At 44.4% G+C, this 15,875-nt stretch overlaps 1 non-coding gene across 1 annotated transcript; it reads left to right on the plus strand.

Annotated features, from left to right (window-relative positions):
* Nucleotides 1-217: 217 nt before the first annotated feature.
* LOC147664992 (U2 spliceosomal RNA) lies at nt 218-410 on the plus strand. The gene has a single exon (XR_015305073.1). It is a non-coding gene; the product is annotated as a U2 spliceosomal RNA (small nuclear RNA).
* The last annotated feature ends 15,465 nt before the right edge of the window (nt 411-15,875 follow it).

The raw sequence follows: 15,875 nt of genomic DNA on the forward strand, positions 1-15,875 counted from the left end.
TATGTGCCCCCTAAAAGACACACCCAACCCTAATTCCTTGGTCATCCAGAAGAAAAATATACTCCTGGGTAAGCACACCTAGGGTTAAGGGTGCTAAAAAACAATGCTGGGGCTCTAGTCGAGCTGCATCAAGCAGGAGTAGGGCGCTACACCGGTTACAACATAATAGTTGCGTGTGGCGAAATCAGGCGGATCACCTACTTCTCCGTACTCGCTAATCGCTTCTCGGCCTTTTGGCTAAGATCAAGTGTAGTATCTGTTCTTATCAGTTTAATATCTGATACGTCCTCTATCTGGGGACCATATATTAAATTGATTTTTGGAACAGGGAGATGGAATAGGAGCTTGCTCTGTCCACTCCACGCATCAACCTGGTATTGCAGTAGGCTACCAAGCAGCGAGTACGGAGAAGTAGGTGATCCGCCTGATTTCGCCACACGCAACTATTATGTTGTAACCGGTGTAGCGCCCTACTCCTGCTTGATGCAGCTCGACTAGAGCCCCAGCATTGTTTTTTAGCACCCTTAACCCTAGGTGTGCTTACCCAGGAGTATATTTTTCTTCTGGATGACCAAGGAATTAGGGTTGGGTGTGTCTTTTAGGGGGCACATACCACCCACTTCCTTGTTTTGGTCCTGAGGAATACCGGGGATTTCCCCCATTTGGTAGAAACATGTCGACCAACACATAAACAGAGATAAGTAGGTCGTAACTTCCCTACTACCATCTCACCTATATTTTTAATTTTGTCCAGTTACTTTTTTATTAAACATTGTATAAAAGCATTAACCAGGACAATTTTAACATTCACACTCTTTTTTTCGCACCCCACACTTCACTACCTGCTCCACTGCAATCGCAGGTGTTGAAGCACACCCAAGTGACGCTAGGCCACTTGGGTGGGCCCCGATGATGAAGCAAGTCACCACTAGGTGGTGAGTGAGGGGTTTACTAACAAAGGAACAATGTTTCCTGAGTTTAGACAAAAGCCTTCTGTTACCCTCATCGGGTAGTATTTTAACTTTTCCCAAAATGTTAGCACTTTGTCAGGTGTCTCTACCAACGGGGGGAGAAATCTTCCCTCAGGAAATAAATCCGCAAAAGTTCGTAATTGGACCCCATCTAGTTCTTCCAGGCATGCTAGCATTGGATATCCTCTCAAAAGGGCCGCAGGGGCATACAGTAGTGGGAGGTGGGCTCTGCGCTGCATCTCCTCCAAACCCAACGCAGCATGTCCACAGTATCTACATCTAATCTGGGGCGGGCTACATTTTTGTATACAGCTACGTCTAGTGTCAGGGGAGCCACATAGTCCATTTCCACAGCAATGTGTGGCTGGTATGGTGTATGATGGACCCAGAAACGCAAGTATTGGGCCTGAGCACAGAAGACTTAGAGCTGCATGTCTGGGGCACCTAAGCCTCCCTGTCACAGTGGCAGTATCAGAAGCACCCACGACACCCTGGCCTGGCCACCAGCCCAAATCAGGGACAGTAAGAGGGTACGACGGGATTTAAAAAAATGTTGCGTTAAGGGAATCGGAATGTTTGCAAAGAGATACAGAAATTTAGGAAGCACCACCATCTTAGTCAATGCTATCCTCCCCGCTACTGACAGGGACAGTCGGGACCAAATCTCTACCTTTTCTCCAAGCCAGTGAACAGCTCTCCCACAATTCATGTTCTAGATGTCTTGCATGTTCCTACATATCCACATGCCCATGTTTTTTACCTCTTCAGGTGCCCATCCGAGTGGGAACACCGTAGTCACCCTCGGGGTCGAGTCAGTCAAAGGAAATATGACTGATTTCGCCCAGTTAATGGCAACACCCGAAAGTCCACCAAATTTGATGAACTCCCTTAGGAGTGGATCTAGGTTTACAGACAGGTTTGAGACATATAGCGTAACGCCATCCGCATATAGTGAGATTAGTAAACTGCGGGTGCTGAATCCGATGCCTCTGGCAGTATATTGCTGGTGAATCCTGGCCGCCAATGGCTCCATAGCTATAGCGAATAACAGGAGTGAAAGTGGGCAACCTTGCCTGGTTCCACGAGTGATGGGGAAGGGCTCCGACGTCGCACCGTTTATACGCACTCTCGCTGACGGTGCAGTGTATAGGAGTCGTATCTGATTAATGAACATGGGACTAAATCCCATTCTGGTAAGAACTGGGAATAAGTATGAACATTCGAGGGTGTCAAAAGCTTTTGTAGCGTCTAAAAAAACTGCAGCGGCCTTCACACTAGGGTGCAGATAATGCAGAACTGCAAAAATGATTGTAATATTGTGGGACGTACTCCGACCAGGTATAAACCCCGATTGGTCTGGCAAGGCCATCATGGGGAGCAGCGGTTGTAATCTATTGGCCACCAGCTTCGCATATATTTTCACATCAACATTAATGAGAGATAGGGGGCGGTAGGAATCCAACTCTGTTGTCTCGTACTTGTCAGGCTTCAATACTGTTATTATTAGGGGCTCTCTCATCGAGGGTGGGAGCATGCCATCCTCAAGTGCCTCGCCATATACTTCGTAGAGTCTGGGTGCCAGCTCCTTAGCATATGCCTTTTAGAAGGCAGTGGTGAGGCCGTCCGGCCCGCGCTTTATTCAGTGGGAGCCCCTTGATGACCTGTTTATTGTCATCCACTGTGACAGAGAAGTCCATATATTTACGATGACCATTGTGGAACCACACCAATGCGATTGTGTCCAGAAAGGCTTGCAAATGATCAGGGTCGCCCACTTGTTTGGTTTGGTACAGCCCAGCATAGAACTCTTTGAATTCATTGAGGACCTCAGACTGGCCTAATATTGTGGTGCCATCCGGTTTCCTGACCGTATGTATAAAGGGTGCCGGTGACGCTTTGCGAACCATATTCGCAAGAGTTTTTCCTGGCCTATCCTCTTCTCCATAGCGCCGTGCTTCGGCAAATTTCCCCAGGAATTTAACTTCATGTTGGGCTTCCTCTGAATATTCTAACAGCTTGTCTTTCAATTGCGCTGCAATTTGGGGGTTGCAGTCTGCATAAAACTGTCCTTCGAGGTCCTTGATCTGGCTTTCGATACGGGACAGGGTGCCCCTAATCGCTTTCAAAACTCCAGCCTGCCTTGCTATGCATTGACCACGGATTACTACCTTGAAGGCGTCCCACAGGGTTGCCTCCGTGGATACCGAGCCAACATTCTTATCAAAGTATTCGATTATGTCAGTGCGGATCTCTTCTTTGAAGACTTCATCTAATAAGGCATGTGGCGGAAGTCTCCAGCTAAAGGCCCGGGTGGGCGAGTCAGGAAGAGAAATAACCAATAGAGTGGGTGCATGATCCGATAGGGAACGGGCCAAGTGCCGTACCTCCGACGTCCAAGTAGCAACGACGGGGGAAACAAGTCAGCAGTCTAATCTAGACCAGGTAGCATGTGTATTCGATATGCACGTCCCCTCTAGCAGCTCAGGATGTCGAACGCGCCAGATGTCTAACAGAGCACCTTCCCCAATAGATTACACAGAGTCTCGCGAGCATTTGGTTGTAGTGGTTTAGCTGCACCCTTCCTGGCTAGCTCATCATTTAAAATAGCATTGAAATCCCCACCCCAGATGATAGTATCACAGTTGGCAGACGTAATCTTTGCCCACAGCTCGTGGAAGAACAATGGGGAGTCGACATTTGGGCCATATATCGCTGCTAGGACAACCTGCCTGCCACCCAATGTACCATGTAATATGACATACCGATCTTCAGGGTCCGAGAACACCCCATGTTCCCTCCAGTCAATCCCTTTGCGTATCAGGATGGCAACCCCTTGGGCGTAATTCGAGTAAATTGCAGCATGTATGTGCGACCATCTAGAGTGTTTGAGCCTAAGGGAGGGGACCGTGTTCAAGTGCGTTTCCTGAAGAAAACAGATATTGATATTTTGCTGTGATAGATAAGCGTGCACCAGTCGCGCCTTTCTACAATCATTAACCCCTTCGAAGCTAATGACGAGCTGGGCTCGTCATGGCGCTTACCTGCCGTGCGCGGATGACAAGGCCAGCTCGTCATTGATAAATGGGATTTTCATTTTTTCAGCGCAGGACGGGAAAACGCCTAGCAGCCATGTGGTTAAGGCCTCTCACATTCCACGTGAGATTCCTATAGGTATGCATAGCTAGTGGTTCGGAGCTCAAAAGAGCCTGTAACACCTCCCCACCTCAAGAGTAGTTCTCCAGCTGTATAAATCCAGGAGTCATAGCAATAGTCAGGACCAGTCCAAACAACGACAACATACCCAACCCGCCCTCCCCCCATCCGCTCCAACCCGCCAAACAGGCGGAGACATATCCCCAAAAAACACCCCCATACAGTAAGTATGCAAAAACATTTGGGAACTCCCCGTGGAGGCGTGGGAGCTCAGGCAAACACCCCTGTTCACCAAAAGTGGTACGGGCTGGACTGTTCCCATGAGGCACAGGGTCAGACTGATTTGCATATAGCCATGTCTGAACTGGGGTGGCAGAGTGGGCTAAAGAACGGTGATGGATTAAACCCAGATCTTTTGACTGGGTGTGAGTGTCTGATTGATTCAGATGCTCCGTCCATCACCACCCCCTTTTGTACCACTTTTTGCCACAATAAGTGTGGCAGGGTATGCTCAGACGTGAGTCCCTTGCTCACTTTGCCACTGGGTTCAAGCAAACCGGGCTGAAGACGGCTGGAATGCCAGAAACCGGTCCTCGGAAGCTTGTTTCCGGTCCAGGGAAGACATGGCTTGGCAGTTCGGGCTGGACTGTTCCCATGAGGCACAGGGTCAGACTGATTTGCATATAGCCATGTCTGAACTGGGGTGGCAGAGTGGGCTAAAGAACGTGATGGATTAAACCCAGATCTTTTGACTGGGTGTGAGTGTTTGATTGATTCAGATGCTCCGTCCATCACCACCCCCTTTTGTACCGCTTTTGGCCACCATAAGTGTGGCAGGGTATGCTCAGACGTGAGTCCCTTGCTCACTTTGCCACTGGATTCAAGCAACCCGGGCTGAAGACGGCTGGAATGCCAGAAACCGGTCCTCGGAAGCTTGTTTCCAGTCCAGGGAAGACATGGCTTGGCAGTTCGGGCTGGACTGTTCCCATGAGGCACAGGGTCAGACTGATTTGCATATAGCCATGTCTGAACTGGGATGACAGAGTGGGCTAAAGAACGGTGATGGATTAAACCCAGATCTTTTGACTGGGTGTGAGTGTTTGATTGATTCAGATGCTCCATCCATCACCACCCCCTTTTGTACCATAAAGTGTGTGTGTGACACAGAAAGTGGCAACACAAGTGATAATAGTGATCAGCAAGGATGGCGTAAGGTGACAAAGTGTTTGTGTATTTACAGTGTATTAAACCCTTGGCCGCAGGGGTAATTCCCCCGCTGTGCTGGGGCGGGGAGCGCAAACAGGGCCCCGTTGCTCATGACGAGCTCAGCTTGTCATGAGCCACAGTGGCTGTGTGCTCATGACGAGCTGAGCTCGTCACGGCCACACCCGTTTGTGTGGAACGTTCAGCACAGTGGGGGAATTAGCCCTGCGTGCGAGCGTTGAAGCCGTTATGATGAGCTGAGCTCGTCATGAGCACACGGCAACCGTGACTCATGACGAGCTGAGCTCGTCATGAGCATGGGAGGGATTAAATAAACAATATGGCTCAAAACAATAGTTTGAAATGTCTTTTTTCATTTGTCGGAGGAATTTAACAGAGCAAGTTTATGGAATGCGCCTTCAATTGCGCTGAACAGTCAACGGCGTTTTGATCCTCTTTATTCAGGATCATATTCAGGACCGGGTTGAGAGTAAGGACGGTGCTGTACAGGGAGGAAATTAGAGGGTGAGGATAGGAAGAGGAGGGGTAACGCAAGGATAAGGATGCAGGGGAGGTCAGCACGTGGCTGGGCAGGGGCTAACTAGGAACGAGAAATCAGAGGGTAAACCCTGACGGGCTGCAGAGTGTAGAGCAGTGGAAGCAGCGAGGACTGTGCATGAAAAATTATTGTCAGGGTGAATTACCGTGCGGGGAGGAGTGTCATGCATTTCAGAAATCTGAGGAGGGAGAATTAAGGTGGAGCGACAGAGGGTGATGTGGATCGTGAGCACGGAGTGGGGGCAGAAGGAGAGGCCGGTGTATGGGAAAAATGTGTAGAAAGTTAAGTGCTCGGAATGCTAGGACTGGCCGCCGTGTGTAGTCAAGCGATACGTGCTGAAGTAAAACAGCAAGGCGCTCACCATGGAGGTCCAGGCACTGTCAGGGTTGGGTAGAGGAAGCGGGATACACGGGCAGGCAGCTTGGTCAGTGAAATTTGTGCTTGGCGGGTTACGGTGAGAGACTCGGATGAGCTAGCCGAGGTGGTATAAAGTGGCACTAACCGAGGGCGGCCAGGTGTTTAAGGGGCGGGGAGAAGGAGTCGGAGGCGTGCGGGTAGACAGGAAAAGGCTGGGCTGAACAGAGCAGGAACAGGATGCGGGGTACCTGGTGGGTTCTGAGAGGGCCTGAGCAGAAGCGACAGTGGAATTGTGGTCGGCGTCGGTGGAACAAAGATCCTGCAGGAAGGGGTGAAGAGAGGGAATGATGGGTAAAGGCACAGATGAATGCGGTGTGCAAAGGGAAAAAAGAACAGATCATGTACCTGATTGCGGTAAAAGTGAGAAGACGATTAGGCATAGCTGGTTAATTTAGCCCATGGACCGAGAAGAAGAGGTCATCGGCGGGGGCACAAGCAGGTATAGACTCCGAAATTGAAAGCCAAAGGGAAAACAGAGGGGTCAGTGAAATCGCCTCTGGGGACAAACCGGAGCGGAGGGGGTGTAGGATTTGTAGAAGAGGCTCACCTGGGGCTGAGTCAATAAGCGGGAGTTGAGGCGAACTCGCCACGATCATGTGCAGGGTCCTGGGGGTGAATAAAGTCAGTGAGTTAAAAAGATGCAAACACTTCCGGGGGAGTGGGCGTCACCCGGTTAACGTGGTGATACCGAGGTCGGGTGATGACAAGGAAGGGGGCGGGAGGGGAAGGAAGGCAAAGGTAAACAAGCTAAAGAGCGAGGCAGATGGGATGAACGAATACAATTTACATTTAGAACAGAACAGCTCTTGAAAATGTATGCATAGTTTGAAAGGCAATTGAAAAATATCAGAGGGACCTAATTGCTTTTAGGCAAGGGAGACACGGTCGATCATTTGAAAAAAACAGGGGAAATTAGTGCACACAGGGGAAGCTGGTTGGTTAGGATAAAACAATGAGTAATTTAAAGTCATGTATGAGAAAAATACATGTATCTGTACTGGGTGGAAAACTATCACTTTCAAAGAGCAACAAATTACTCAGAGTGCGGTCTATGGGAGACAGTAGGGGTGCCCAAGGGGATGGAGTGCCCTGGGTGGATTGACAATGAGTGGCAAGATCATCAGATGGCAATGGTGCTGTTCCACTCGTCAATTGTGTTGAGCCCATTATTTACAGAGTTGCCTAAGGTGATCCATTTTCACTCACACCTGTTATGGAGGGTTTTGATGTCACCTCCTCTGGTCGGTAAGGTGGGCTTATCTATCACCTGCCAGGTGATGTCTGTATCTCGGTTGTTAATTTCCAGGTAGTGTGTTTCCAGGAGCGCAGTGAGGACTTTGCAATGGATCCGGTTCTTGTGTTGTGTAATTCTTTGTTTCACCATCTGGGTGGTTTAGCCCACATAGAGCAGGTTGCATGGGCAACGGATGGCATAGATAACATTTTGCGACCTACAATTGGTATGGTTCTTGAGTGTGTATGTTTTGTCGTTGAATTGAAAGTTCTTAGTGTTCAATGTGACGTCGCATACACTGCAATTTTGGCATTTAAAGTGGCCAATGATTGGTGCGAGACCCCAGGCAGCGGTAATGGTGTGTTTGTCCATTGGTTTCTCGGGCCATGTGATTGCATGCACTAAGTGTGTGGCCAGGTTATCACCACGTTGGTAGGAGAACAGTGGTGGCTCCTTGAATGGTTTAAAGGGACGTAACACTGTCCAATTATGTTTGATGACTTTAGCTATTTGGTTACTGCATGGGCTGAATTCGGTGACAAAGGGTATTCAGGTCATTGCTTTTTTTGGTTGGGTTGTCCGAAGATGCTCACAGTGGCAATACCAGGCCCTTTTTCTAGCTCTGGTGTTGAGGCGTTTGGGATATCCTTTATTGCGGAGTTTGTTAATGAGGATGTCTGACTCTCAGAAATACTCTTTGCACCATTTGCAGTACCTACAAATGCGTAGGAACTGGCCAAAGGTGAGCCCATCCCGAAGGCCGCAGGGAAGATAGCTGTTGTATTGTAGGAGGGTGTTCCCCTCTGTAGGCTTGCAATACAGGCAGGTCCCTAGTTTATCAACCTCTGCATGTATAAGAACATCCAGGAAGGGTAAATCATTGTTCTTAGAATCACAGGTGAATTTGAGGTGGTTCTTTGTTTGATTCAGCAATTCAATGAATGGGTACAAGGTTTCTGTTGTGCCGTTCCAGAGAAGGAGGATGTCGTCAATATATCAATCCCAAAGGTTGATGTTGTTCAAGAACGGATTATGGTAGGGTATGTAAGGATGAGTGTCTTCTCCATATTGTGGACAAACAAAATAGCAAAATTGGGGGTGAAGCATGCGCCCATGGAGACTCCATTGATCTGTAGGTAGAAAGTGTCACGGTAAAGAAAGTAATTGTTCTCAAGGGCGATGCGTAAGAGGTCCATGATGAAATCTGTGGGGACACGGCGGGTTGGGGTCTTGCTACCAGGAGCCCCTTAATGACATCAAGGCCTTCCTTATGTGGAATGTTTGTGTATAATGATTCTATGTCCAGTCCCACCATCAGGTCCGTGTTGGTGTTGAAGGGTCTGTCTTCAACGGTGATAATGAGATCCATAGTATCACAAATGAATGTGTCGGTTATGGGGACGAACTCCTTGATGATGGCATCAATGTATTTGCCCAGAGGTTTGAGGATAAACCCTCATCCTGAGACGATGGGGCGGCCAGGGGGATTGGTACTGTCTTTGTGGATCTTGGGGAGTATGTATAGTTTCAGGGTTCATGGGTTTTGGTTCTTGAGGAAATTGTACTCCTTTTGGGATATGATGTCAAGTGATCTGGCTAGTCCTGTGGTTTGTTGAATTTTGATCTGGATGTCGGGTAAGGGATCCTTGGTGAGTGGGCGATAGTGGTTGAGGTTGCCCAATTGTCGTTTGATTTCCTGATCGTATTTGTCAATTGCCATGACCACTTTGCCACCAGCCTTATCAGCAGGTTTAATTATCAGTTCGGGGTTGTTCTTCAGTGTCAATATGGCTCATTTTTCTGTAAGAGGTAAGTTATATGGTACGTACTCAAATTGTGAATTGAGGTCAGTGACATCCTGCATGACTAGACGTTCGAAGGCCAATATTTCAGTGGGCATTGTTGAAGAGGGGGGATTAAAGGTAGATGGTACATGAAACCGTATTCTAGAGGGTTGGGTGGATTCTGCTTTGTCAGCAAAAAATGTTTTAGTCTAATGCGTCGGAAAAACATCAGTAGATTAGATTGAAGTTCAAGAAAGTTGGTGCATTCAGTAGGCACAAAGCTCAAGCCTCTGGAGAGGAGCTGGGTCTCATCATGGATGAGGATGTGATCAGATAGGTTGAATATGGGTATGGACAGTGGATCCAAAGTTGATGTGGTAGGGGCGTTGAGTTTGGAACCAGGATCATTGAGGGCGCTATTGTTGTGGCCCCCATTAGTAAAACCGGTTGCGGGTTTGCCTCTCTCCTGCGAATTGGGGTTGATACTGTCGATTTCTGGGTGGTCTGGTCTGTGGTTGGCCACGTCTGTGGCATCATCCTAAAAAACCTGGTGGAATTAATGGCTGTAGTCTGTTCAGGGTTCGAGATGTACTCGTTCCTTCACCTGCGTCTGTGTCCTCAATTGGGGTGTTAGATGAGTCCAAGAATGTGATCCATTGGTTGTTGCGACATCTTCCCCAGTTGCGAGTTCTTGGTGGAATATAGGGAGTGTTGTAGAATTTCTAATGGAGGTATGGGTAGGTTTGTTCTACTTTGTAGAATTAGATGTCTTTCTGGATCTTGGTGATCTTTTTATTAACTTCGAAGGTGTTAAAGGTGGAGATAGTATTGTTGATTTTTTCAAGAAGATTTTTAGCATCCATGATGGAAGAGTCCGCCAAAATCAATCTTTCAAGTTCAGCTATCTTTTTTAGTTCTTTTCAGCTGTGTTCAATGGTGGTGTCAATGCCAAGCACCATCCAGTGGGGTGTGCAAGTTGTGGCCAAATGACTGAAGCCAATGCGGAATTTCAGGTCTTGTGTGAAGATAGCCGGTGTGTTTCTGATTTGAAGACCTAAGGGGATGACGCCAGATTTTAAGTAGTCCGTGAGCATGCGTGCATGTTCTGTTCTTATCTGCTTCTTCTTTAGTTTTTCCAGTTTCTCTAACAACACACAGGAGGATTTAGGGGTGGGGGTACTGGTGGTGGTGATGGAAGGCCTTGAGAGGAGTGAGGGCCGCCCATTAGGTTTTAGATATATTCATCCGAATAGGATAGAGTCTCCTTAGACATCCTTGATGGCAATAATGTGACAACAAGGAGTATGGACCACAAAAATGGGTCCGAAAGGAGGGCCCTAAGGGCACCAACTCTCGCTGCTCAGCAGCTGCTCAAAATCTTGTAGAGAACTACAGGAGTATAACCCTTAAACCATGTTGATATTAGGGTAGGTAAATGAGAATTAGCAAACAATATCACAAATGGTATTTTTCTTAAAGACAATTAAACATATATGCATCAAGATTACGTAAACAGACACAAGGAGACTCAATAGGTAAAGTTTAGGAATGTGCTTGAGGCATCAAATACTTAAAGTAAGCAATATAAACAGTTGTAGCAGTACTGTCTAGAATAAATTGTAAAACAACCCAAATTGCAGTTTTTGCTCAAAGTGTGTATGTGACACAGAAAGTGGCGACACAAGTGACAGTAGTGATCAGCAAGGACGGCGCAAGTGTTTGTGTATTTTCACTGTGTTAAATACACAATATGGCTCAAAACAATAGTTTGAAATGTTTTTTTCATTTGTTGGAAGAATTTGACAGAGCCACATTATGGAATGAGCCTTCAGTTGCGCTGAACGGTCAACGGCATTTAGATCCTCTTTATTCAGGATCATCTTCAGGACCGGGTAGATAGTAAGGACGGTGCTGTACAGGGAGGAAAGGAGAGGGTGAGGATAGGAAGGGGAGGGGTAACGCAAGGATAAGGTTGTGGGGGAGACAGCACGTGGCTGGGCAGGGGCTAACTAGGTACTGAAAAACGGAGGGTAAACCCTGATGGGCTGCAGGGTGTGGAGCAGTGGAAGGAGAGAGGAATGTGCATGAAAAATTATTGTCAGGGTGATTTACCATGCGGGGAGGAGTGTCATGCATAGCAGAAATCTGATGAGCGTTCAGTATCACTTTCAGTAACAACAATAAGATTTACGAGTGGTAGTAACAATAGATAACTATGACACTATTTTTTTAGGGACAAGCAATCATTGCAAATTGATAAATGGGAGAGCAATACTGGCCTTAAGAAACGCTTGACGTTTAATCCCCCTACGCATACCATACCATCACAGGTACTGACTTTTGAGCAAGCAGTCCAAGATAGGGTCTGTAGAGCATTTTTTTCACATTTGCTGGCATTTTCGCGACACCCCGGTTTATTGTGTATTTGATATGTAGTGGTTGGGTAAGATTACCGTGGCAGGTCGTTAAAATATCCCTGTGACCCTAATTCTCTGAGCGTTAATTGTGTTAAAATACAGTTAGTCAGTACTGTAATGGTTACTTTTAAAAATGTCATTACATATTTTATCTAGCTATTGCTATAACTAGTGGAGATATTTCTAAATTCAGGTCTGGCATCTCAGTAGTCTTTCCATTAGTCAAACACTCACCTATGGTTGTTGTTATACATCTCCACTTGTAAATCTTTCTTGTTGTTACTGAAAGTGATACTGAACCCTCATCAAGATCTTCTTGAGAAATTTTTAATTTAATTATCATTATTACATCTCTCTGTTAATAATCATGTATTCAGGATCTCTTCAGGTGGCTTTCAAAACTATTCATTTTAGTTAATTTTGAAAGTGGTGCTCATAATTCTTTAATCAAATAAGCATTCTGTAATTTGCATTTAAATCTTAATATGACTTATTATCCTTTTTCTTATTTCTTTTGTGGTTTTCCCTTCATATAATAAAGTGCTTTGGAAAATCTTTGCATAGAAATTGGTTTCTGAAATGCATTTAATTAAATTATGAGTCACTTTTTGACCATGATGAATACAAATGTTCTCATGTGATAGTTTCAGCGCAAACTATGCAGTTGCTACAGTGATGGCTCAGTTAAAGAGGTGTTATGTTCCACATTTGTGTGTCACATTTCTGTAAATTCAGATTCTTTTTTAAATTAGGATCTCAATAAACAATTTTAAGAATGCGCCTTTTTCTTTAACCCAAATATATACTCATTTAGGCAAGTGTCTCCAAAATGTAGATTGTTACATACACTTGATCTTGGGATTTAGTTCCAGGAATACTATCTTTTTGGGAACATTGTTTCAGTCACTCAGAACTTCTGCATGTTTGAAGCATTCATTTTTGTATGTAGAAATATTGCCATATTGTAAGTTGTGACTAGATAGCAGGCTGAAGAACTGTGCCAACATTGCTTCATGTTCCTATGGATGAAGGTGAGTTAGCCTTGATGAGTGACACCAGGATCATAGTCCTAGTAAGCACAGTCACAATTATTGAGATACAGCCATATGTTTGACCTTCAAACTGTGGAGATCTTAGATCCTCAAGTCAAGATCGTGGGGGAAGTGGTAAAAATGTAGTGTAAATATGCAACTAAGTGACTTTCAAAAGATCTTTTATCACCTAAAAGCCAACTTTATCATTATCTACTCTTTCCTCTGCTTAAAATCATTGCCAGGCTCTGTGGATTTGAGAAACAGACAACCAAACCTTTCCCTAACTTGATCAAGTGAGACTGCAGTAGATCCTAATTAAAGGGATGTTGTTGCTCTTGGCAAAGCCAGAATTATTTTAGGGTCCTAGTCACCGACCAGAAATCATATGGGGGCAAAGGTTCAGATCACTTGCAGAACTATTCTGTTAGAAAGTAGATTATTAGTAGGTGGTGGGATTCACCTTTAGCTAGTAATAATACCACAATCACTAGCAGGTCCAGTCATGTCTCATTAAATTAATGCTTGCACAACCATTGGTAGCTTACCAAATGAGCAGTCAGGCTTAATTTAGGAGACAGCTCTGTGTAAAACATTTAATTCCACCCAAACAGTAAATAACTAAAAGACACAACACAGTGAAACTTCAACAAAAGTAGAGAATATTTTAATCTTCAAAACAACACCAAAAACAACAAAAATCCTAAGTAGGGAACCAGAGATATGAATTTTCATAGTTTAAATGACAAATTGTGCATGGTAACGCCAAAAAGCTTAAAGTGCCACTAGTGGCTATCTGGTCAATCTGGACAAGGACAAAGTCAAAGGTTTAGGCTGACCACAATGGAGCAGGGGTCGGGCAAGCAGAGGTTGTAGGTCCCAGTCAAAAGTTCACCTTTGAACTTAGAGCCAGATTTAGATCTTGGCGGATCGAGTACCACTGGGGGTTTTTCAGTGTTATTCCCACCCACTGGTTTGGAAATCCACACACCCTATTTAGATGTTATTGGTTAAATAGACAAAAGGCTGCTGCAGTCCTGCCACAACTCCCAGGAAATCCCGAAAGCATCAACAGTGGGAGAGACAAAAGCGGCTGGTGGATGGAGGACCTTCAGTTTCCCCCACCGGGACAAACGCAATGCGCCTTCCCGCCAATGTGACTGTGGCAGTAAACCCTCCACACCTGAGTTGGCAGAATGGAAGGGATATAAGGTAGAACTCACCTTTTCTCACTTACACACTTCCTCTTCTGCCATGGGCCCAATCTTTCATGTCCTGTCATTTCTGCTTGATGACAAACAAAACCAACACCGTTGTGGACACAATGAACGATAAGCTACACTCTCACCTGTGACCTTTTGACTTGCCTGTTATTGTGCCCAGGACTAGTGCATTTATAAATCTCTCTTACAAGCAATAGCATATCAATGTGCAATGCATATGTCTGTAATGTTGATAGTTAAGAAATTGAAAGAAACACACCTTTATGATCATATTTTATGTGTACATTTGGTGTAAGTTACCTCCAAAAAAAATGGATACTTGCCCAAAAAGTGATATTTAATTAAAAATGGAAAGTTCAGCATACAGGTGTGTTTAAAGAAATTCCTCAAATTAACACATTAAAAAGCATATGCAAAACAAATTATAGGGATAACTGCAATGTAAAATGATGTAGAAACTGCACTCTACAAGGTGTAATTAACCGCAAAATCAATGGCAGTCACAAATTAGAAGTATTCAACATATACATCCATGCCCCATTTCCCTTTCTCTCCTGCAAGTCCTGTACTGCATCTAATTTCAATAGTCACAAAATATTTCATACTTATCATTAAACAAGGTGAAACAACCACACCTGTAGTTAAACATCCAAATAAAAATTTGTAACAACAATTAGTTGGTGCATGTGGCCATTACTACGATGAATGCCTGCACTGAAATTCAAATGACTGTCACATTCTATGTTAACCACAGTATACACTTAACAAAGTGGACATTAAAAAAAATAGTTGTATTTTACCTACCAGATGTCATGAGTGATGTCACTGACCATGTCATGAGTGATGTAAGATGTGATGTCATCAGCAGTGGATTGCGGGCGCGTGAGTTATAGTTAGCTGAACTAACTATAACGGGGGAATTTCAATGACTTTGTATGAGCGAAATGTCCAGCTAACTATAACGTGTAAAACCTATGGTTTTTTCAGTGAATTTCTAAGGTTTTTTAAATGTTAATTCCTAACTATAACGTGGCTGAAAACTATGTTTTTTCAGTGAATTTCGAAGGTTTTTCAAATGCTAATTCCTAACTATAACGTGCCTAAAACCTATGGTTTTTTCAGTGAATTTCATAGGTTTAATAAATGCCAATGTTTATATCTATTAATTGTTATATATATTTTTTATACTAATTTAGTATATTTTTCTTAATAATTATTTTTAGCTATTTTATTTTTTAAATGACATTACATATTTTTAATGTAAAATATAAAAACCATTTAAAAAGATTTTTTTATTATTTACATTTTTTTTCAATATATTAAAATTAATTTCTATATATTTGTTTTGCATTTCTTTTGTGGTAAACGTATGGTACACGTACTGTCCTCGCATTATCCTTTGCACCTGTAATCGTACTGTACACATACCAGCCCATAATTTGCGAATAGGTTTTGACGTTACGCGTCGCATCAGCGCTTCCGTGTGATATTATGTGCGTTTCTACGGCATACGCTACGCATACACCGCAATGTTTTTTTTAATGCCTAAAAAGATATATTTATGTATTTAATGTAAATTTTAAGGCAATACATTATCTGAGGTTATCATAAAAATAGTATTCATTTAGTTTTAATAAGTGTATATTACTTTTAAAAGCAAATACGCAAAGCGCAGGGTACGTCGTACTTACTCGCATCATAAGCGCACCCTACGTGACTTCAAAACAAGGGATTTGATTAGTTCATATTACTTCCTATTCTAACTGTTGAAGGACCCCGCCCATTGTATTCATTCTTCTTTCACCTTCACTGAAGAACCATCTGTTTTGAGAAGTTCCTGTGTTTTCCAAAACGTTAACAAAGTGTGTAAAAGTTTTTTTGAA

The sequence above is a fragment of the Lissotriton vulgaris genome, unplaced genomic scaffold, assembly GCF_964263255.1.
Source record: "Lissotriton vulgaris unplaced genomic scaffold, aLisVul1.2 SCAFFOLD_1017, whole genome shotgun sequence".
In the NCBI taxonomy this organism is placed as follows: Eukaryota; Metazoa; Chordata; class Amphibia; order Caudata; family Salamandridae; genus Lissotriton; species Lissotriton vulgaris.